The 25,978-nt window shown below is 32.4% G+C and overlaps 1 long non-coding RNA gene across 1 annotated transcript in view; it reads right to left on the bottom strand.

Moving 5' to 3' along the window:
* LOC132373439 (uncharacterized) overlaps positions 1–25,978 on the bottom strand; it is a 357,254-nt gene that overhangs the window by 202,991 nt on the left and 128,285 nt on the right. The window contains exon 2 of the long non-coding RNA XR_009505421.1: positions 868–915. This is a non-coding gene — a long non-coding RNA (uncharacterized LOC132373439). The remainder of the gene's footprint in view (positions 1–867; positions 916–25,978) is intronic.

Below are 25,978 nucleotides of genomic sequence, written 5' to 3'. Positions count from 1 at the left end.
AAGCATAAGTGTAGCTAAATAAGGGAAACAGTGAGTGACATAAGTGAGTAATGCATCCTGGAAATATGTAGCTCTTATGGTAAAATTCCTGCAGGAATACCTGTCTCTATGTTGCAGACCTTCTGACATTGGAAACAAAAGGCCAACTGCAAAAAGGTTTAAATATTTCGTTTTTTCACAATATAATGAATGCAATTTGAATCTAAGATATTTTCTGATACAGTTTGAAAGTTAGTTTAGTCAAATTAATACATAATCATGTTTGTATTTACCTAATAATGGCAGAGACCACTAGATTATTAAAAAAAATTAAGTCAGGAGCTTGAGGTCAAGAATCCAAGTATAAAAGTTAAGAAGAATGCCAGCCAAAGATTTCAAAGACACACTCAAGACTTGAAAGCAAATTCCAAAAATTACACGTGTGCATACTACTAGTGGACACCATGATGCTTTCTCTTCTTTTTTGAGAAAGCAGCATATTTGCTCTATTGTTCTAGATGGTCTTTCTCTGGCCTTTGTTTCCTCATCTTCATTTTCAGGATGGTGAAAATAATGCATACTGCAAATGGAGAAATGATTTTAAGGATTCTAGCACAGTGCCAATAATCTTTGGTTTCCTTCTTTTGCCCACTGTCTTCAAATTTCATAAGATTTTATAAATCCTACTTTGCTACAGAAATTTACAGAAGAGTGTTTTCACTGAAGGCATAATTTTGAAATTAAGGAAGAGTTAAAAAGTCCTGCATTTTTTTAAAAAAATGAGCAAACCACGCATGGCAAACAAAGTAATTGGTTTCATCGATAAAAAGATGCAAACAGATTCTGAGATCCTTTGTCTTATTAGTGCTGACATGATTCATTACTTACATTTAAGAATCCCGTCCACATTGTTTTGCTTCTATGTCGTTGTATTTCCTAGAATAGTAAAAGAAAAAAAGTATATTCTTTCCTTTATATTGTTTTATTTTTCCGTTTAAAGAATTTGAAAACTTTAGCTGAAATCCTCCTTACATCCTAATGTCTTTCAAGGTTAGTCATTTATCTGTGAGGGTTTCAGGAATTTTTTATGGAGTAATGGAACAGACATAAGCATTTCTTATTAAATGGCTCCATAAAATTTTTTATGATAATTTGGAATCAGAACTTAATTTTTAAATGTAATTTTCATGAATTAACTATTTTCCTCATTTGTTCTAGCAATATTTGATGGATAGCACATGTTTTCTTTGAGAAGACAGAGTTAGAAGGTATGATCAGAAGAAAAACTTAAATCCTACCAGAGAAAAGAACTGCTAGGCATTCATAAGAAAATAATATTTTAAAACTAGGACTGGACATTTTATTATTTTTTTTTAAATAGTAAAATGAAATAAAATGATGTCTATCAGCCAAAAATTATCCAAGAAACAGATGGTAAGAAAAAAATGTTTTGTGCATCATCAATTAGTTCATGTTAGTTCTAGCATTCTAAGGAAAGAAAAACTTTTTTCTTAAAATTTATTTATTTTTCCAATGTTAAAGATAATTACCCTGATATTAAGGTGGTGAAATCAAAGCATGAAAATTAGCTGCTAGAATTAGAAAATTCTGAGTTTTCATCCCATATCCACTGCATATATATTACTTAACTTCTGTAAGACCCAGTTTCCTCAACTATAAAAAGGAGAAAATAGTAAACAACTGTATGTAAAATATGAGATTATATGTGTGACACCTTTAGCAAACACTGTGTTGTTGATGGTAAACAATCAATAAATGTTATCATTACACTTATATTTATTTTTCTCTCAGCATACAGTGTTATACTCAAAATAATTAATATACATTTACTTCATACTTCTACTCCCCTTGCACGGTTAACTCACTGTTGATCAAGGTAAAGCTAGTGGTGAAGCTTCAGGAAAAATATGGTTTTCAACGCCATTTCTACATTTCCCTCAAATTTTAAAAATCATTAGAAAAAGATAAAAATATATTGATATATTTATACTTTTTCCAAGGAATACTATAATATACGAAATAATCAGTTTTTGTTCTAGTATCATATTTAAGTAATTTTTTAAGAGGTGGGGGAGGGAACAAAATGACTACGATTTCCTTGAGTACCTTAGTATTTAAAATATTTGCACATCCTGAATGCACATATATTTAAGACATAGTAGTGTATATTTAGGCCATAAAAGGCCCTGAAAAGCATAATGACAGATATTTAAGGATTAAAATATCAAAGGTAATTTTACTACACTATAGGAATATTCCTGAATTCCATCTAATTTTCAAGTAAGTACTTCCACCAAGTAACATGAATAATTATATGCTCCTCTAAATTTGTATAAAACCATTTTCATGTATGCACTATATGACTTTAACATATCACAGGAAGTGCTTACAAAATGCAGAATGTTTTAATCAGTGTTTTATAAACTATTTGGGGAAAAGCTTGACAGTCAATCGGAGAAAACCAGTTTAGAAAGAGTTTACCACACATTGTTTATGGCATTCAATCCCTATCTGCACACAATAATCACAGTGGTTTTCCATTGTTTCTATATATAGGGCTTTATATTTTAAAAATTTTATGTCTCAGAATGAGTTTCTGAATTATGTTATCAAATTTGTAGATTTCTTTTCTCAAACCAGATTATACATTCCTAAAGGATAGAATTCCTTTTCATCTAACTTTGAATGAACACCAGTCAGTACCTGGTACTCATGGCTGCTTGACTGGATTAAATTGAATTGCATGAAAGACTTCTGGAGTCTGATTTTAGGAGACTTAAGTTCACATTCTAGCTCTTCTGTAAATAATCCGTGGGTTACTGAACTAGTTGCAAACACTTTGAGTCTCTGATTCCTCAGCTGTGAAATAGGGATCATAACATGCTCTGCCCTGCTGACCTCAAAGGTCTATTTAGTACAATAATATGAATAAAAGTGTGTCGGTTTATCACAAAAGCATTGCTTCCGTTCTAATCAGGCAGGAGCTCTCCTTTACCAGCTGGTACTAAATTATAGAGCCCAGATTTTACAAGGCCAACCTTGAGTGGCAAAATAAACAGTCCTATTCCCACTTCCTTTCTCATCAAAAACAAAATAAACTATGTCCCCAAATATTAACTGATATCCTTTTCTATAGAACCAATTATCCAGTAAAATTAAGGAGGTTGCCAAGGACAGGAGTATGGTTATGTCTATTAAAATGTTGAGCCTAATAACAGATCTGGACAATTTTATTAATTTGATTATTCATTTTTAATTTGCATTGTGCTTTGTCAACTTTGATTTGTGTTTGAATTGGATACTTATGCCTTGCCCCAAACTGGATTTGCATCTCAATTGGGCAAATTTTTTTTAAACTTAAAAAACCTCATAAACCAACTACAAACTTTTATCAGTGCTTTTATGATAGTGTTCCTGGCAATTATTCTACTGAATTGTTTTCACTATGATACTTAACATATATTTGACACTTCTATTAAACTCTCTATAATCAGCTGTGTGAGTGTACCATTTCCTGATGGACACTGGCTGATACAGAGTATAAAGGATAGTACCTAAAAAGAGAAGGAAGCTACTGTATGTGAAGGATTTTCATTTCACTATAGGAGTAATGACTTTATCCTATAATCAGGGTTTTCAGCAGAAGAGTGGTATTTTCAAATTTCCATGATTCTCCTAGTAGTAATAATCCAAGGTCATGGGAACCCAATACATCAAGAGATTCTGAAATTTCAGTATTGAGCACGTTCAGATCCTGTGGTTTAATAAAAAACAAATTAACAAATAGCTAGCTTACATCAGTTTATTGATTGCTTTAAGGTATATTTAACCCAGATGGGACAAGATACTGGAAAGAAGACTTAACAATATTAGTCTTCTCTCAAAAATACCTTCAGACTCCTCACACAAACATTTATGAGCCTCCATTCTTAGCCCACTTTGTTATTATCATTATTTTTTCTTTGTTCTACTATCTCAAAAGTACTAATTGGCATGCCCCTGACATCTTACCTTAACTCGATTTGTATGTTGTTCTCATTTGTGAGAAGAAGTCTCAGGGACTTTACTATCCTGTATAATGTATTATGCAATTTTTCTTACTCCCTTTTGTCGAAGTCAGGAACAACTTATTCCAATAAATGTTCTTGTTATTTATTCTTTTCAAGGCTGCTGGCAAATTTCCACATAAAGTTGCTCAATCTTAAGTAAGTTGATGAGGGGGAACAAAGATTTCCATTTAAAATTGTGTGTCTATGGTATGTAGGGGGGCCAAAGAATCTATTAAACGTCAGATTTGGTTTAGAAAATCATGTGGAGGTTGGATGGGGATGAGGCAGGAAGACCACAGAGGATGCTATTTCAATAGCATGAATAAGAGAAGTTAAGTGAATGAGGATAGAGTGTAGGGAAGAGATTTAAAAATTAGTCACCGGGCTTCCCTGGTGGCGCAGTGGTTGAGAATCTGCCTGCCAATGCAGGGGACACGGGTTCGAGCCCTGGTCTGGGAAGATCCCACATGCCGCGCGGAGTAACTGGGCCCGTGAGCCACAACTGCTGAGCCTGCGCGTCTGGAGCCTGTGCTCCGCAACAAGAGAGGCCGTGACGGTGAGAGGCCCGCACACCGCGATGAAGAGTGGCCCCCGCTTGCCGCAGCTAGAGGAAGCCCTCGCACAGAAACGAAGACCCAACACAGCCAAAAAAAAAAAAAGAAAGACAAATAAATAAAGAAAGACTGATATAAAAAAAAAAAAAATTAGTCACCAAATGCAGAAGATGATATTAATAGAAGAGTTGCTGAGTAAATGTGGAAGATAATATAAATAGAAAAGTTGAGGATGGTTGTAACTTGAGTGAAGCTTGGTAAATGACATGACTATTTCTGTCATTCTATGTAGGATCTCATATATCGCTGGTGGGGTTATAAACTGGTATTTCTTTCCTCCCATTCTCTCTTATACCATTTTAATTAGGCCTTCACTTCCACTACTCCAGTAAAAGTGCTCTTGGAAAGGACACCGATGACTTGTGTGTTGCTATACCCAGATGGTCAATTCTGTTCTGATTTTATGTGACCCCTTAGCAGCATTTGACAAAGTTGATCACTATGTACTCCTTAATATACTTTTGTCACTGGTTTTCTGGACACTAAACTCTTGATCTTTTTCTTTCCTCTCTAATCACTCTTTGTTTTTTACAGTCCATCCTCTTGTGAACTTTTAATGTTTGAATGTCCCAAGGGTCAGCTCTTGGTTCTATTTTCTTCTCTACATACAACCACTTCCTTATAGTCTTATCCAGGGTACTCTAACTTTTCCCAAATTTATATCTCCTGCTAAGAACTCACTCTCAAACTCCAAACTCCTCTGTCTCAAACAGAGTATAAAACTTTCTTTAATATAGAAATAGCTCACACAACTCAATAACAAAAAAAACAAAACAAAAAAAAAACCCAATCAAAAAATGGGCTGAAGACCTAAATACACATTTCTTCAAAGAAGACATACAGATGGCCGATAGGCACATGAAAAGATTCTCATCATTGCTAATTACTAGAGAAATGCAAATCAAAACTACAATGAGGTACCACCTCACACTGGTCAGAATGGCCATCATTAAAAAGTCTACAAATAGCAAATGCTGGAGAAGGTGTGGAGAAAAGGGAACCCTCCTACACTGTTGTGGGAATGTAAGTTGGTGCAGCCACTATGGAAAACAGTATAGAGGTTCCTCAAAATATTAAAACTGGAGTTGTTGTGTGATCCAGCAATCCCGCTCCTGGGCATATATCTGGACAAAACTATAATTCAAAAAGATACATGCATCCCTACGTTCATAGCAGCACTATTTACAATAGCCAAAACATGGAAACAATCTAAATGTCCATCGACAGATGAATGGATAAGAAGATGAATATTATTCAACCATACAAAAGAATGAAATAATGCCTTTTGCAGCAACATGGATGGATCTAAAGATCATCATAGTAAGCCAAATAAGTCAGAGAGAGAAAGACAAATACCATATGATATCACTTATATGTGGAATGTAAAATATGACACAAATGAACATATCTACAAAACAGAAACAGACTCACAGACATAGAGACAGACTTTTGGTTGCCAAGGGGGAAGGGGGTGGGGAGGGTTGAATTGGGAGTTTGGAACTAGCAGATGCAAACTATTATATATATAATGGATAACAACAAGATACTATTGTATAGCCCAGGGAACTATTGATATATTCAATATCCTATAATAAGCCATAATGGAGGGACTTCCCTGGTCGTCCAGTGGTTAAGAATCTGACTTCCAATGCAGGGGACGCAGATTCAATCCCTGGTCGGGGAACTAAGATCCCACATGCCACGGGGCAACTAAGCCTGTGCACCGCAACTACTGATCCCACGCGTCACAACTAGAGAGAAGCTCGCCCGCTGCAACGAAGGGCCTGCATGCCACAACTAGGACCTGGCGCAACCAAATAAATAAATATTAAAAAAAAAAACATAATGGAAAAGAATATTAAAAAAACCTGTATATCCGACATCTTTACTTGGATGCCAAATAGATATTTTAAACATGTATGAACACACCCAAAACTACGCTCTTGGTCTTTCTTCAACAAACTTTTCTTGCTAGACTTGTCATTTTAGGTGATGGCAACTCAAACTTCTGGTTGCTCAGGCTAAAAGTCTTGGGGTTATATTTGACTTCTATATATCTTTACACACCATATACATTTTCTTAGAAAATCCTTTTCTGCTTAACCTTCAAGTGCAGGTATCCTCCACTTTCTGAAATTTCACATTAGTCCATCTCACTTTTGTGAAAGACCTACATTAGTACGTATTGGCTTTTTCCATAAAAGCAAAAATCCTCTTCGAATTTCTTTTGGCTAATGAAAACAGGTACTAAATTCTTACTCAACTAAATTTTCAATGGAATTAAATTCTTCCCTGTCCCTGCTCAACAGTCCTTCCAATACTCCTAAACCTATTATACTTTTTTCCCCATAATGCTTATCACCTTCTAGCAAACTCTGTAATTTACTTATTATGTGTATCATCTGTAGTCTACACCTAAATGTAAACTCTATGAAGGGAATATCCTTTGTTTTCATTCATTAATATATTATGGATACAAAATGATGCTTCTCACAATATTTTTTCAATAAATACTTGCTGAATGAATAAACCATTTCACAAATCATTTTGACATTGTGTTGTGATATAGAACATTCACATACTCTCCAATAATTCTACTTCAAATTACATATACCCAAAATAAATTATAGCATATTTGCACTAGGAGATATATACAATCCAAAATACATATGGGACTCCTATAACTCAATAGCAAAAAAGCAAATAACCCAATTTTAAAAATGGGCAAAGGACTTGAATAGATGTTTCTCCGAAGAAGTCATCCAAATGGCCAATAAGTATGTGAAAAGATGTTCAACATCACTAATCATCAGGAACATGCAAATCAAACCACAATGAGTTATCACCTTACATCTTTTAAGATAGCTATTATCAAAAAAACAAAAGATTACAAGTGTTGGCTAGATTGTGGAGAAATGGAACCTTTGTAGACTATTGGTGGGGCTGTTAAATGGTACAGCCACTATGGAAAACAAAATGGAGATTACTCAAAAAATTAAAAATAGAACTACTATATAATCCCATAATAGCACTTTTCGGTATATATCCAAGAAATTGGAATCAGAATCTAAAAGACATATCTGCCCTCCCATGTTCATTACAGCACTATTTACAATAGTCAAGATATGGAAACAACTCAAATATCCATTAACAGATGAATGGATAAAGAAAATATGGTATATACATACAATGGAATATTATTCGACCTTAAAAAGAAGGAAATCTTGCCATTTGCAACAACATGGATTAACCTGAGGACATTATGCTAAGTGAAATAAGCCGGTCACAGAAGAAAAATACTGCATGATTCTACTTATGTAAGGTGTCTAAAAAAGTCAAGAAATAGAAATAGTAGGAAATAGTCAAGTATAGGAAAACATGCAATGAATCTTAGTAAAAATGTTGAATGAAAAATGCAGGTTCAAACAAACTACATATGGTGATGATAAATATAAAACTCAGAATACAGATTTGATTAGGAAAGGAATGCACAGTAAATATAAATTAAGGTTAATGTTATAGTTTTTAGTTGGTGTTGGATTTATGGTACTGTTTGTTTTTATAAAGAAAGAAAATAAGACAGAAAGAAGAGTATATATGAACCAATCCTAATAGTATATCATGAACTATATGATATTTTATAATAAGCCATGGATCTAATTCTCTGCACTTAAGTTCCAATTGGAATTCGGGGAGAAATTGTTTATATTTCCCTTGGTTGTGCTTCAACTGGCATTTTATTCTCGTCTCATTAGAAGGCCTAGGACTCTTCAGGGCAATTATCTTTTACTTCCCTGTCCTGGGTGTCTCAGTTCTTATAGGAGCATGCTCAATAAGCTAATTGAATAAAGTTGTATCTGTGTCATAGAATTAACAAATCTTTAAGTGTGATCCAGAATACCAAAATTTCAAAATACCACCCTATTCGTGTGGTTTCAAAAAGTGGAAATGTATTCTCAGCATATAGGTAGGGGAATTTGGTTCAGCAATGTACTCTCCTTAAAAGTAGTCAAAAGCAAAAGTAGTTTAATTTTAATGACACCAGATACTCTGGTTTTTGAACTAATTTAGAAAAAAAGTAGAAATATGAGTAATTAACTACATGGATGAATTAAAATGAAAACAGCTACTAACATGATGAAATAATATTTAAAAATCAATTTCTTTGAAATATTGTCAAATTTAATTTGGGATGTTTTGGCCACTAAGAACTCTCATTTGGCTCTCTAAATGCAAATGTTCATTTTATTGCTTTTAAAAAATTTATGTGTATTTTAAAATTCAGCAGTATCTTGGTTTATAATTTTATTTTATCCTATAGACATAATACAGCAAATGTGATGATGATGGTGAAGACAATATACTGTTTAGCTATGACACCTTCTGAAAATAATAATTAAAAAATATTATTATGAATGCATGTACTAGAAAACCAATGAAAAATAAAATCCAGATCAAATAATTGGCAAAATTTAGGAAAGAGCCTAGAGTTTTAGTCATTATTATTAGTCATATTTTTCTTACTGGAAGAGACTTATGAAATATACCTCTAATACTCATAATAGTTCCAGGAGAATAATAGGAGTTTAATGTTTCAAAACGTGCTTAGCAATACATGAATAATATGCTGCAAATTGTGTAAAAACAGTTAAAATTATTTTAGAATCAAAGGGTAGATGATAAATAGGAAAAGCCAAGTTTTTTGGCTGGGAAATATTTTATTCTTTCCATAGGGGATAGAAAGTTTACTCTATCACTTTCCTGGTTCTTTACACTGTAAAAGGACTAGATAAAATGAACATGAAAAATTGTCTCTAGTGATAAAAATATAAATGCCATACTAAAGACTTAGTAAAAATTTCTAATGAAGAAATGGTTTATAATTTTATTAAGTATGTTAATTTTATGCAAAAATTTCCATCTTTATTTTAAAGTATTAGTTAAATTAAAGTGCGTTTATATTTTAATATTTAAAAAAATACTCTTACATTTCACATGGAGTCAATGCCCCAAAATAAGGTGGGTTTGTTCATTTTTTTTTTCCTAGAGATGTTAGCCAAAATTAGCATTGACCATTATTATAATATAATTAATTCAGATGACAGTGGTCAGCAAAGCAGCATTAAAATCATTTATCATATTAAAGAAGTATTTTCTCATGTTTAAATTAAATATAGGATACCCGAGTTATTATAATATACTAGGAGCTCTTACTCTATCAGCTCAAAACTCTCTATATCTTCACAGTGTATAATCTGTTTGATATTGATAAACAACTTGCTGATTATTTCTTATATTAAACATAACTACATTTTGGATCAATAAGAAAGCTGTAGCCCACTGGAAAAGAGAGAAGAAAACCAAATCATAGTGGGTTAACTGATTTGCATGCTCTGAGATGTTACCAGCTGCCGCTCTTAATAATAAATGAAGTCATCACTTTCAGCAATCTGGAAAATAAACTGAAATAATTATGTTTTCAATTTTGATTTAACTGAAAAACAGTTATTGGGAGGGGAAAAAACATTCTCCCAACTGAAAAAAAACTGTAGTTCACTGACAGCCAGGTCAAGTGTGTATTTTTTACAGTGGCCTAATTTATTGGGTTGCCTATCCAGTGAAGTGAAGGCAACCTCAGAGGGCCTTAATACAGAGGTCCAAGAATAAAACTCAAAAAGCTCTATATTGACAGTCGCCAGATATTACTTAAAGGCACTGTTTTGAGATTAATACTCATTTCTGACCTTACTTTATATAAATAGCTAACATTATTAAACACTTTAACTTGCTTTTCTGGTACAGTAAATATCACATTTAATCACCAAAATACACCTGAAAGAAGGTTGATGCTATTATGATCCCTATTTTAAATGTAAGGAAACAAATTTATTCACTTGCCCAAGGTCACATAGTAAATGACAGAACATGAATTTCTACAGTCTTTCTGATTCAGACCCTGAGAATTTTTTGCCCCTGTGATGCTGACTTCCTATGTGCTCATTATTAAACCACTATTTACGCTGAGGAATTAATATATAGATCACATATTTGGTTTAAGAAATGTTTTCAAGAGAAACAAAACAACTCTTTATATTGGCACATAGCATAGTAGCCACAATCTAGTACCGTGAACATTTAAGAGCCCAGTATTCCAGAAGACAGAGCTAGAAGTACCCAGTAGACAAGTTAAAATATTTATTTTATTTGATCTTATAAGTTAGTAGTTAGATACCAAGCTATAGCAATTCAGGGTTACAATGTACGATTGTGGTGTTGTACACCCCCAACTCTAGTGAGCACTATTCATGTTGCAGACTATGTAGCTGAGATGATGCACTGGAAGTATCCAACTTCTGTACACATACTTCCAATACTTTTTAGACTTTTGATTTCAAAGAGCTAACACTGGAACACATATCTTTTCTATGTATTTCACTAAGCAGAAAATAACTAGGAATTAGTATTTACCCTCTTCTAATCAGGAACTAAAATACAAATTAAGAACAATATAAACTTACATAGTCAAAGCCTTAAGTGTGTTCAAAGACAGCCCAAAAGCAATATGTCAAATGTAACAGGTTAGATTTTTCTAGGCAAGTGTCAATAGTAAGAGTTCTGGAGTCTGTTTTAATCTAGATTCTGTTTTTCCTTACTAACAATAGCACCTATCTCATAATTAGCTTTGCAAATTTAATGAGCTAGTGTATGTAAACCCCTAGGCACAGTGGTTATGACACAGACTAGTTCAATTAGTGTTCAATAAATGTTAACTAGTTTTAAAACAAAATTGCAAATATAGCAGAAATAATTGCTTGTTTTATAAATAATTCTTACAAATTAATGAGAAAAAATAAATTATAACTAAAATAGAAGTAGGCAAACAAAAGAGGAAATATAATTAATACATAAATATTTATTTTAAAAAATTCAACCTTGGTCATTATCAAACTAATGCAAAGTAAGGCAAAATGAAAAAGCATTTATTGTTGTACTCATTAAGCATAATATAATAAATAATATTTATACTGGAGAATGTGATATAAAAGTAGTTTTATCCTTCACTGATGGTGATGTAATTATACAACTGTATTAGAAATATATTAGGTAATATGTATTAAAAGGAATCTTTATGTTAATAATCTTTGATCCAGTAATATCTGTACTGTGGATCTTATCTAATGAAATAACCCTGATATAAAAATAAATACATAAATATACTCTAATAAGGGACTCTTACATAAATAATAGTTTATATAAGAATATTACATACTATTAAAAATAAACATTATGAAGAATTTGTAGCAAAAAGGAAAATCCTTGGAGTTTTAAGTGAAAAAGAGAGTAGAAATTGTAAGTATGTAAAAAGATAAAAGAAATCCTAGCTTGAGATACAACATCACGTCACAGTAGTTGTATTAAATTGGTAGCATTCTGAGTGACTTTTTTCTTGCCTCTTTCCATATTTTGTAATATGGTTACAATACTTTTATAATTTTAAAATACATATTATAATACAAATGATATTAAATAAATTTGTGATTATTTACATTGTCTACATTGGAAAGTTATATTGAGAAACTATGGTGGCAGCCCAAAGAGGAAATATATCAAAATTGTCTGAGAATTAATTTTTAAAGCCTCAAAACAACCACAAATAAAAAGCACAGTTTCTCTGCCTGTATTTAGGTATAAAAATTTATAAATTGAAAACATTAAGAAGAAATACAGGGCCTCCATATGAGTTAAAAGTAGAACGACTAGACAAGAACAGTACAACATATATTATTTCATATATGAACAGTAAAGAATATAAAAGAAGATTTTAGTCTTTGGGAACTCTGTAAATAAAAATAATACCTACATTCCTTTATTGTCTTTCACATCAGGCATTATGCTCCACACAGGGGATAAAAATTTAAAAGATTTAAACATAGAATGTCCTTTCAATAAGTCCGAGGTAGTTTATAGTATACCGAATGAGCAAAATGGCTATTTCTGAACTTTAGAAAAAAATAATATAGTTTTTCTGCATTTATATTATGAAGCTGATGTAAAATATCAAAAATTCTTTATTTTGAAAAACAATGTAATCAATTTGACATAATTCATATATATTGAACCTGTGGTACACACACACAATAAAACTTACATTCAAAAAAAAAAAAGTCTGAGGCACATTTAGGGAAAAAAGTTAGTTGAGTTTAGAGTTTAGAAAACACATTGTGGAGGAGTTTATATCTTAGCCAAATTTTGAAGGATGAGGAATGTTTGATAAACCAAAAATGCTAAGAGGAAGAGAATACAGCCTGAGCAGAGATATTATAGAAAAAAATATCATAGAAGAGATAGCTTGGTATTATTATAATGTAAATTACCAGACAGGAGTAGCAAGAGATGAAAACAAGGAGATAGGTAATGGAAAAGCATATGTGAAATATTTAGGGAAATAAGCTCACTAGTTCCTCTCTTGCTCTGGGCCATGGACCTCTGATTACCCAACAAAAGTAATTAACTGACTTCCTTTCAAAATTGCATATACTAATAAATGCACTCGATTATTTTGCATACAATTTTAGATAGTTCACTGAGCACCCAAAATCCATTAACTAACTCTGAATCCTGTGACAAGTGAAAAACAAAACAAAATAAAGCAGCAAAAACTAATCTCATTAATTAAGCAAAAATTATGTCAGGAAAAAAAGGAGCTGTAATTTCTTTACCAGAAAGTCTACCAGTAAATCTAGCTTGTTCTAATTCTGAAATACATTCCAAATCAATCCACCTTTTCTCACTTCCAAAGCCCCCTCCCAAACCTAAACCACTGTTTGGAAGACCTCTTAGTTGGTATCACTGTTTCCGTTTTGCCTTCCTATAATCTATCTGTACTCTGCACTGCAGCCAGAGTGAGCTGTCTAAAAGGAATAACAATTCATGGTACCACTGATTAAAACTCTAAAGGCATTTTATTGCACTTTGATTAAACCCACAGCAAGTATCAGGGTCCAGAAGACTGGTGCTCTGGCCAGGACTGACTTCCCAGCCTCACCTGATACCCTCTTTCCTGCTGTGCCTGAGCTCTAACCCACTGGCTTCTTCATCCTCTTCACCTCCCAAATTTTTTCCTATCTCAGAACTTTGAATCTGCTCTTTCCTTTGCATTGTATGCTTCTCCCAACCTTATCATGATTGATTCCTTCCTAGAATAAAAATCTCAGCTCAAATGTTTACCCCTGAGAAAAGAATTCCTTAATAACCCAATCAAAAGTACCCTGCTACCCTCCAGTCACTATTTCAATAGTGTATTTTTATAGCAATTATTAATACCTGATACATTGTGACTATATGATTATTTACATTATTAGTCATTTTCTCTCTCCCCCCACCCCACACACCCTTAAGTAGAATTTGACTGTTTTCTTCTCACCATTCCTATCTGCTTGGCACACAGTAGGTAGTCAATAAATGTCAGTTAAATCAATTTCTCTAAATAATTGAGACTATGTATAGTGCAGTATTTAGACTAAGTCTAAAATATTAGCTTCCATGTGTGTCCTGAACAAATGTGTTAAAGGAATGGATGATGTCTTTTAGTATTGTTTCATGTTGACATTTCTGAGATGAACAATTAACCTTTGCAGATGGATTTAGGTTTACATACAATACCCTAATTTGTTTTTCAATTACCCCTTTTAAAGAAATGACTTAAGCAATTTTGCTTAAAAGTTTGAAATTTCTATATATCTAAAGGGAACGTAAAATTCTCTGTATTTTTCCTAACTCCTCTGCCAAGTTGTTTTTCTGCTTATTTGCAGAAACATAGCTGAAAACTGTTTCTCAACATTGCTGCTTAGTAGATACCATACAGTCAGTCCCAAATATTTAGAACTAGTGAAATAAAAATTTGGAATTGTAGATATTTAAGTTCTAGAAAAACAATGATTAACATGTAGCATAACTTCTATTTTTTAAAATGCATTATGAAATATGGGTGGGATGACCATATGTTTTGGTGTGCCTGGGATAGTCCCAGTTTATGTTTGCTGTCTTATCTTTATTATTTATACTTTTATTCTCAAAGTGTCTCAAAAAGGATGGCAAATTATATACTAACTATAACTATGGGTAATATTTAGCTTTGGTAGCATTATTTGTCAAATGGTGAGGAAGGATAACAATAGTCTCTACTTTTATAGGTTACTGTATGGATTAAGGAATTTAGTGCATGTAATGTGCTTAGAAAAGTACCTGGCATATGACGCATATGAATAAGTGTTAGCCATTATTATCTAGTTCCGATGGAAAGGATGGACAAGCAAAAGCTGCCCAGTTAGGCAGAATGACAGCATTTAGTGGATCCAGAAGCACTGGCCCTTCACAGATATCTTTTCCTATTTAGTTGTGTTCAATTTTTCACCTGATTTTTCTATGTAAATGGAAGCCAAATAACCACCCAGATCACCTGCAGTCCTTTAAAATGATTGCTTCCCTTGTAGGTAGATTTTCCTGGCATTTGACTTCAGTAGGAACAGGTTATGCTGAACAAAAGACTTTGAAAAAATATAACATATGGACATTATTTGGTTAGGAATACAGTAATACAATTTTTTTCATGTGGGGAAGGAATTGGATTTTGGATCGTGTAAGAACTGGAAGACTGAGGTAATCTGTTTGAATAGAGATATAGTGCATTAGTTAATATAGCTCTTCTAGGCCTCTTGTTTTAGAACATCATTCATTTATTTACCTTAGGTAAATCACTATCAGATGGAATAGACTCACAACTGAAATGAAAGTACATTTATTACATTCACGGCCAACACCAGAGGGCTGTACTATTCGTGTGTTCAGGTCCTGTATTTTATGATAAAAAAGGATTTGGGGATTCCTCTTTTAGAATCTTCAAGAAGCAAAATTTAAGAAATATAACTCTTGTTTTTCTTTAAGGGAAACACAATTTTGTCATTCAATTTATGCATGGAGAATTCAATCATAATAAATATAAATCAGTTTACATAAATTTCTCAGGAAACATCTCTAGTAGTAGAAACATAATTGGTCAGGAGATCTTCACTCTTGAATATGTCTGTGTGAAAGTTCATTATTTATTTCAGAATGCTAAGTTACCAAGGTATTTATAATTCTTCTTCATTTATAAATTAATTACAAGTGGATTTTGGAAAAATTGCTGACTTATATTTGTCTTTTTATATTCATTGGTCCTTAGTTTACATTGTTATCCAGTTCTAAATATATTCTTCTGTAAGCAGATCTTTTTGGGAAATCTACAGGTAAAACCATCTTGATCATTGATAGAGAACAGTTGGTTCTTCTACTCCCAAATTTTATCTCAGGACAAAGAATATTCAATGCTGATTTTTAGTCCACATTTCCTCAGACTATTGTCTTCCTTGCTCAGACTATTGTATTTGTGGGAAATGTTTTAATTTTATTTTTTTAATTTATAAAAAGTATCAAAGTGGCAAATATGGTGCACTTAAATTGTTCATTACAGTGCAAAAATAGATCCTTAATTTGAATTTACAATCACTATCAGTGGCTTGGATTTATAATACTTCCTGTAGAATAAAACAAAAAGTAGAGATCATTTGCCAATTAATTGGTTGTGAAATACTCTGAACCAGTGGAAAATTATCTGGTTTGTGGATGACAGAAATCCTATATGATTGTAAGGAGCTGGAGGATGATGGCTTATCATAAAAGGATGCTACTGTGAAAAACAAGAAACTGATGACAGATATTCTGAAAGTGACTAAGAAAATGACAGCCAAGCATGTCTGATATAAGCTGTCAAATAGTAACTTCTACGTGAGGTTGGATTTGTATTGCGTTAGCCAATACAAACATCATATGGAAAATCCCGAACGAACTTTTTGGCCAACACAATACATCCAGCAAAATTGATAGATTGTTGATTGTGAAATGAATTACTGAAGATTTGATTAGACTCCATTGAAAGAGCAACGAGGAAAAATGTAGTGTTACCGCTTTGTCAAATTAACCATTGGATTATTTTAGATATTGACTCTCTTCTACATACATGAAGGCTGAAAAACAATTGTGAACCCCCTATCCAGTCATCTTTAGTGCATTATCTGAGACCAATCTATAGAATTACTACATGCTAGTTTTGGAGATGATTATCAATTTGGATCATGCATTTGTTCATTTATCAAATAATTATAATAATAAACATAAAAGAGCAGGCATTTATTGTGCAAAACCCTGGAGATTCACTACTGACAGAATAACTTGTTTTCTTTGGATAATATGAAATACTTTTTGGATCAAATGGCATACTGGTAACATGGGCTTAAAAAGTTGGGTTTGTTGTTTAATTCTCTCAAGTTAGAGTTGATTGACATTTTTTCATCTATCTTATAGAAAGAACTAATTGATAAGGCAACTAAGCAAATATCCAGAAATATTTCACAGTAAAAGCACTACTGATAATATTTATTGAGCTTTCATCACGGGTGACGCTATATGTTAAATCGTTCCTCACAACAACCTTAGGTCAGTTGTATCAGAGTAGGGTAATCTACTTTAACAAATGGCTCATCCCAATGGTTCAGTTAAATAGTCAAAGGGGATTATTCCTGGTAGATGGGCAGAGGTACGCCCACATTCACCTGCCATCAGCTGGTGGAATCAGAAAGAAAGCATGAAGGAAAAACACTCTCTTCTTAATAATCTTGGTCCAGAAGAGACAAACATTACTTCTGTTCAGATTCCTTCAGTAAGAACTAGTAACATGGCCACACCTGGCTACAATGATAGCTGAGAAATGGAGTCTATAGATGGGCAAATCTTGCCCAGCAAAACCTGACTAACATAGAAGGGGAGAGAGTTGAACAGCTAACCTACCTGCCTAATATGTGTTAATGTGATCCACGTTTTACTGATGAGGAAACTGAGTCATAGAATTGTTGAGAAACTTGCTCAAGATTACACAGCTAATAAGTGGTATATCTGGGAATTTCACTGAGAATGTGCTGCCTTTCATTTCCCTAACTAGCATTTATACTTAATAGCAGAGACTCTGCTTCTTTCTGTTTTTGTAACACTCTAATATTTTTGAGGCTCTGAGATCACTTCAACTCATAATTAATGTTCCGTAAATCTTATCTGAATGCCAGATTACAAGTTAATGTTTAACCTAATTTAGAAACATAGGGCATGATGTAGGAACTGATGTAAGAAAGGAATGGAAGTAATGGCTGAGTTCAGCATCTTGGCAAATTTTCAGAAATAAATTACAATGTAAAGTTAAACTATTAGCACAATCTCTGATCTAACCAAGGAAACGATGCATGTGACATAAACAATAACTAAACTTCTTTTTTTCTTTTGGTATCATTTGAAAAGGTCCTTTCTAAATAAGCTGTTAATATTGTATGGCAAATAAAGGAATGGTTGCTATACAATGCTTAAGCTTATTTTTAAATGCATCAAGGTCTGACTAAATGAATAAAAGCCATACATTTATGTCCAATTTTTTCAGAAACAATAGAAACATTTTTCCAACCCAAATGAACCAAATTTATTATGCAGGTAGTAATAAAAACACACTATAGTTAAAAGTACTCTGATGGCCAGGCATAATTGTTAACTTACTGAATAATCTTTAAAAATATTTTATATAACATTTCCCCACCAATTTCTGTAGAATATGTTCTTTTGGAAGGGAGAGGTCAGATTCCAGACATGACCATATCACAACTGTAGAATTCATGGGAAATATTCAAGAAAAATTATATGAACCACTCTAAAATTTTCCAGGTTGACTACATGTTGAAAGATAGAGATAAATCTTGGAATTAAATGAATGTTGGATTTTATATAGGACATCTGGAAAAGCAATGTCTCTGTAAAAGACAAATTTAAGTGGTCTTTATTTTGACACATTGAAATGCCTGGTCACTATGTTGGTGAATTTAGAATTTTCTTTATAGATTGCTTTCAAATCTTGAACTATTTCTATTACTATTACATTTCTATTACATTACTATTTCCCCAAATTTAGGCACTTTGACCTTTGAAATTTTTACCATTTTGCAAACTGCATTTATTATTTACTAAATACTATATTTAAATCAAGTTTTCTTTTTTCACTTAAAGAAATTTATTTTAAAGGAAAACTTTATATCATGCCTTTAAATAAAAAAGCATCAATTTTTACAAATAAAATATAAAAATTAATAATAAAAATAAAACAGTTTAATTAATTAATTAATTAAAATAAAATTTATTAAATTTTTACTTTAACAAGTATGCAAACTTTTTCCAGATAATTATTACTTGAAAAACATATATTATCAAATCTAGAAAGGTGTTAAATAAAGACAAATAAGCAATAAAGTGAGATTTTCCTTTTGAAATAATTAGAAAGATTGAAGAGAATATTTGTCTCAGTATTTGATTTAATTTTTTTAACACTGTGTTCACATAAATGAAATCATCTTTTACCATCAGTGGTATGATCCACAATTGGGATGTATCAAGAAAATGTACTGAAGATTTTATTGGTATGAAAAGCATTAGTGTTTCTAAGGGGATTTGACTATATCTTGAGCTTTTGTGTTACTGCTACAAAGAACAAGAAAATTGCCTTACTTATTGACAGTAAAATAGGTCGTGAATTTTTGCTACAGCCATTCTCTCTGCCTCAAGTATCTTCACTCCCATTTCTGCCTGTTAAACACTTCTTCATCTTTTAAATCCCAAATCCAGTGCCACCTCTTCTAAGAATTCTTTCATGATCACAGTCAGCAAAACTTTTCTTCTTGGTTTATGACTATTGACCTAGAATCTCATCTGGTTTAGCGTATGCCCCAGAGTTTTCGCTTTTTAACTATTACCAGTAGTGCATTAAAATAAACTGATATGCAATTGGTTAACTCCACTCTGCCCATTTTTTACCGTCATATTTTCTAGTAGTATCTGAAATACATGTGCAGTGCACAGAGTTTTCACTTCAAAGTGCACACAAAATGGAAAAACAACCAGTATCAATCTATCTCTTTTCCACTGTGTTTTCCAGGCACAAGTGAACAAACAACTCTCTTCATGGGCAGCATGAAGAGCAAGACCTTCTGGGCCTCTGCTAGGCACTGATGTGACCATCAGCTGTGTCATGGCCCATTCACAGCCTGTAAGATAACGTGAAGCTGTGTGAGAACAGTTAGCATTATCAGTGGGAAATTATAGGTTAGCTGTACAAAATGTGAGCAAGAAAAAGAGCCTGAGCCCCATGGTTTAGAGAGCATAGAGATTCTGAATGTTCTTGTTTCTACAGTTTTGCCATTTATGATTTGATATAAATACATAGCATTAAAATATGCATTTATTTTATGTTTGTTAACATTTTGAAATTTTGTTTGCTTACATTTAACATCTGCCATGGGCCTCATGATGATATCAATGGCCCATGAAAGTAAAAAGTCATAAAATCTGCTTAAGAGGCATCAGCATCTACTTCAAATGTAAGTCTTCATTTTAAGAAGATGGTGCCCCACAGATGAATAATTAACTCACGTAGCTGTAGAAAATGTGTTTATGGATTTCTCTCGAACCATGACTTTTATTTAGAGCAAATAACTATTCTTCTAAATTAATTTCACATTTTTCCCCAAATTTCTTTTACATGTACAAAAGGTAAGACAGCCACTTTTAATGTGTTGCTCCGTTAGCAGAACTTTGGGAACAAGTAAAGGATAATTGTTTCATATCAACGATGACTTTTTCATCAGTGTTATCTGATGCTTCAGAGAGAAAATCAGTTGTTGAATTAATCTACTGCTTTCATTTCATGAATTCAAAGTAAAGCATTGGGAAGTTCATTTTGTACAAAGTGAAATACCTGACATTGTTATGAATACTACTGTAAATTCAGTTTAAAAATTCAACATTGAACATAAAATTTGTGGTTTTGTAGTGAAAATTCAAACACAAATTTTGATGGAGCACAATGTCATGGAAAACCTGTTTTCTTATCAAATTCAGAACCCTCAGAGGAGTAATGTGGTTTGATTTTGATTGTGGTGCACACACAAATTTATAATTGTGTAGAAACAAGCTGTGATATTCTACCAATCAAAATAAAATTGTCCATGTTCACAAGTATTTTTGTATTATACACTGTTACCTAATTAAACTATTTTACAGTGAAGCTGATAATAAATACTGATACTACAGCATAGCATTATGTGCTTTCTTTCTTCACTGCCTATCAGCAACCAGATTTTTAAAATGTTGAGCCTTTGATGAAACTACCTTGTAAATTAAGTGCCTTAGAATAATATTGAGTTTATTTTATGAATTTGTGTTCTAAATTGGTTGCATTTGGCCAAAATCATTTGGAAGCCTAAAACCAATAAATAATGCAATAACAGTCTACAGCTTTTAGAATTCTTGGTAAGTTACAATTACTGAAAATGACACTTGCAAACAGGAATTCGTTTGTTTCCTACAAAAGCAAGGGAGGAAGTAAACAGATTAGATGATAGAAACATAAATGGTATATGAGATATAGTTTTGAAATAGGGTAATTATTATCATATATTGATTTGTCTTAAGACTCTTTGAAGGAATTTGTATACTTAATTGAATAAACTTACATTCTATGCCAAAACTGAATTAACTCGAGAAGCCTAATGATTTTGCAGCATCTAAATTTTGTGACATTTAGAAAAGTAAATATAGAGTTAATTTATTGTTTAGTTTGCTGTAAACTGTAAGAAAAAGTTTCTCTGAGTTAAGGCAAAAAAGACAAGTACATTTGAAAATATGTGGGTTGAAATAATTATCTATTTCAGTATAAAAAAATAGAAGTGAGAGTATCCTCCATTTACCAGAATCTTCTCTGAGTTTCCTTTACCTCAGTACCTATCGGGAGATTATTTCCTCAAAGAAGATTACGGTCTCTAGAAGAGGTTTAATTAAACACGTCAACCATTTCAAATGTACCAACCATAAATGCAATTTTGAAGATAATTTGCAGACCACTTTACGAAAAAAAGAGAGACAATTTATTCCTCAGAAAGATAGAAGACATGACATTAGAATAAGATACGTTTATAGATCTCAGTAAAGTTTATGCATGCTTACCAAGAATAATTTTGCATATGGAGTATATCAGTGATTTAAAAAAACTATTAATTGAAGCATATGTGTACAAGTTCACAAATAATATGTGTACATCTCCAAAGAGTTTCACTAATTGAACCCAATGATGAAATCAAGAAACAGAACACTACCAAGAACACATAAGCCCTCTTTATGCCCCTCTCTACTTGCTATTAAGCTATAGATCTGTTTTGCCAGTTTCAAATTTTATATAAATGGACTCATACACTATGTAGTCTTCTTTATTTGGCTTCTTATCTCAAAATATTGATAATAATGTTTCCATATTCCCTAATATTTATAGTTCTGGTTAACTCATTCTCATTATTCTGTAGATTTCCATTATGTGAACATACCAAATTTACTTACACATTCTAATTTTGATAGACATTTTGGTAATTTCCAATCTGGGCTATTGGAAAAAAGTGCTTTATGAATATTTTAGTGTATGTTTTAGTATATTTTAGTCATAAGGTCATATGATTATAGTTATGATTATAACTATTTTATATATCCACCACAAATAATAAAATAATTTTTAAAGTCAATAAATAAATATTTTAAATTATGTGATTTAATTTTAGGTCCCCTTACTCACTCAAAACTGTCCCAGTTTGAACAATAAAATAAATGATCACATTAATAATAACACATTCTACTTTATTTTATCAGTCTGCAAATAAGAAACTATTTTGTTGTGTGTGCTTTTTGTTCCCCAGATAAAAGGACACAATTATTTACTATGAATAAAACATTTATGCAATTTGCAATTTGCTTTGACTGTAATTCAAGTTGAATACAGTTCAAGATGGAGCATTAACAGAAAGTAAAATGTTCCTTGCCATTACTAAAATTTTTTTTCAAATAGTGACCAAATCCAATTTCAAGTGAGTAATTAGAAGCACACAAAAAAATTTAAAAACTAAAATGATTCACTTTAAAAATCCATTTTATTTAATGGGCAAATGACAATATTGAAAAAGAAATAACATAATTCAATATTTTGAACACTAAAAATTTCCATACTTGAAACTACAGCTTAAAATATTATTGTGGCAAGTATAATTTAACATTGTGTTATTAAAGGGAACCCTCTTGCACTGTTGGTGGGAATGTAAATTGATACAGCCACTATGGATAACTATGGAGGTTCCTCAAAAAACTAAAAATAGAACTACCATACGACCCAGCAATCCCACTACTGGGCATATACCCTGAGAAAACCATAATTCAAAAAGAGTCACGTACCAGTGTTCACTGCAGCACTATTTCCAATAGCCAGGACATGGAAGCAACCTAAATGTCCCTCGACAGATGAATGGATAAAGAAGATGTGGCACATATATACAATGGAATATTACTCAGCCATAAAAAGAAACGGAAGTCATGTATTTGTAGTGAGGTGGATGGACCTAGAGTCTGTCATACAGAGTGAAGTAAGTCACAAACAGGAAAACAAGTACCGTATGCTAACACATATATATGGAATAAAAAAAAACCACAAATGGTTCTGAAGAACCTAGGGGCAGGACAGGAATAAAGAACCTAGGGGCAGGACAGGAATAAAGACGCAGACGCAGAGAATGGACTTGAGGACATGGGGAGGGGGAAGGGTAAGCTGGGACGAAGTGAGAGAGTAGCATTCACATATATACACTACCAAATGTAAAACAGATAGCTAGTGGGAAGCAGCTGCATAGCACAGGGAGATCAGCTCAGTGCTTTGTGTCCACCTAGAGGGGTGGTATAGGGAGGGTGGGAGGGAGATGAAAAAGGGAGGGGATATGGGGATATATGTATACATATAGCTGATTCACTTTGTTATACAGCAGAAACTAACACAACATTGTAAAGCAATTATACTCCAATAAAGATGTTAAAAAAAAAAAACTTTACATAACAGTATTGTAGAATGAAAGAATTCTATTTGAGGTTTTTTGCTAACTATTCTTACAAACATTTGTAATTAATTTTTTTATATTTAAAAGCTTTCTTTCTTTTAGTAAATAAATAAGAATCTTTTGAGATAATCATTATACAGCTAAGTATATTGGAAATATCCAAGTTCTAAGCTTCTTCTTATGAAGTGAAGTACTTTGCGGTTGTGTATTTTAAATGCATATTTTAAATTTTGATTGTCAAGGCTTTCCAAAAATGGCAAATACAGCATTGTCCAGTTATATCATAGTTTTCAGTGTTAACTGGCTTTAAAGGAAATGGTGAACTGTTCAAAGAAGAGTGAACTATTGCATTGAGAAACATTATGTTCCCATACAACAACCTGCTAGGGTTGCTACAGGTTCATGATTTTTCCACAGAGGCACACGTCTTTTGATATTATGACTATTGGCTTGATGTTTTTCACTAAAATATTGGTAAAACTTTAACTAACTGAAATGATATCCTTTAGTAGGGCATGTGGCTTTTAATCCTGATTTATACTGCTTTTATGTATGTAACTATTTTGTTTAAATTTCTACAAGCCATAAAGCCCTAAAGAATTCATTCATTTATTTAACAAATATTAATTGAGAACTTACTATGTGTCAACCACTGCCTAGGCTTTGGGACTATAGTAATGAAGTAGATAATTCTAGTGAGAGGAAGCAGATGGGAGGATACATATATCATGAGGAAATTAAAATGGTGATGTGAGAGAAGATAGACTATGTAGTTACTGTATGGTGAGAGAAAGTCTTACAAAAGAAATAATGTTTAAGACAGGACCTTCCAAAATACAGCAGGTGAACCAAAAGATGCTTTCAATTTCTCACGTTATTTCAATGAGAAAAGATGTTACAAGATAATTCTATTCAGATACTAAATGAAGCATCAGAAGAAACAATATTTAGTTTTAGTTATGAAAGTTAGAATACAATAAGCAAATTACCTATCAATGTGCATTTCTGCCAGCCCTTTCAAAGTTTCATGAAGTAGTGCTCTCTTTCTTTCGGTAGGTATTTGATTAAATAATTTTGAAAATTACAGCACACAATTTTACTATTATCGAATCTCAATGCATATTGGACTATTAAAGTGTCTAAGAAGTCCTGCAGTAGAGAAACCTATTTCATTTTATTTAACCCCAAATTTTCCTAGTATGATATTGATATTTGATTTTTTTTTTCATAAATTACCTATTAAAACCCATAGAAAACTTTTAGTGCATGAAATGCATTTTGAGCCATGTTGGAAAATATGTCTATATCACCAAACACTAAAAAGAGATTTGAAAATTTTAGTCACAGGAGAATAGCTAAAGGTACACTTCAAACTATATCTGGAAGGAAAAAAAAAAGGATTGCTTAATCTCGAATGAATTCTGAAGGATTTCCATCATTGATATTTACTGATAGGTGACATGAACAAATATCATTTAGTTCTATATTTAGCTTTTATGTCTTGAATACTTCTATGAACACCTGCAAGGAAAGGTGGCCCGAGAAACAATTCTTTAAACATATATATTCAATAAATACATACATATTTGATATGTATGTACTTAGCTTTCCATTCAAATACATTAGTAGTTGAAAATGGAATATCTTATGACTGAATATCATGGAGTTATTAATTCATTTAAATATATTTTGTTTTAAAATAGGATTAAAGAATTTCCTTGTTTAGCATCCATTTATGAAGAGATTTCCATAGCCATAACACCCTTGCTATGCTAAATACTTTTTAATTCCAAAAGCCCACCAGGATGAGGCATAGTAACAGCTTGCATGAAAAGAAGGAGGAGTTGTTCAGGCACATATCCCATTTTTATTTGGTATTGTTTGGAATATGGAAGGCATCTCACATTTTATTCCAATTAGTTTGCTTCACTCAAGTAATTAGCTGAATGTATATTTCTGGAAAAACTATGTAGCCTGTAGAACATTGGCTTTGTTAGCCATGGACCAAATGATGCAGGCCATGTTGAGGATTTTGAATTAGATCCTAGAATCAAAAGAAAGACACTGAGGACCTTTCAAGTGACATGATCCTATTTGCATTTAAACATGATTTTTGGGGAATAGATTGGATTGAGGGAAAAATAGTGAGCTGAAGGTCAGTATAAAGGTTCAGCTTACTATTTTCCCCTCATTTTGATTATAGATCTCCTTCCTTGCCTGCTCTCCCATTTTAAGCAGAGAATCCTGAATCACTCTCCACTTCTTATGA

Source organism: Balaenoptera ricei, chromosome 10 (assembly GCF_028023285.1).
Source record: "Balaenoptera ricei isolate mBalRic1 chromosome 10, mBalRic1.hap2, whole genome shotgun sequence".
In the NCBI taxonomy this organism is placed as follows: Eukaryota; Metazoa; Chordata; class Mammalia; order Artiodactyla; family Balaenopteridae; genus Balaenoptera; species Balaenoptera ricei.
The sequence above is the reverse complement of the archived record's forward strand: the minus strand, read 5'-3'. Positions and strand labels throughout refer to the sequence as shown.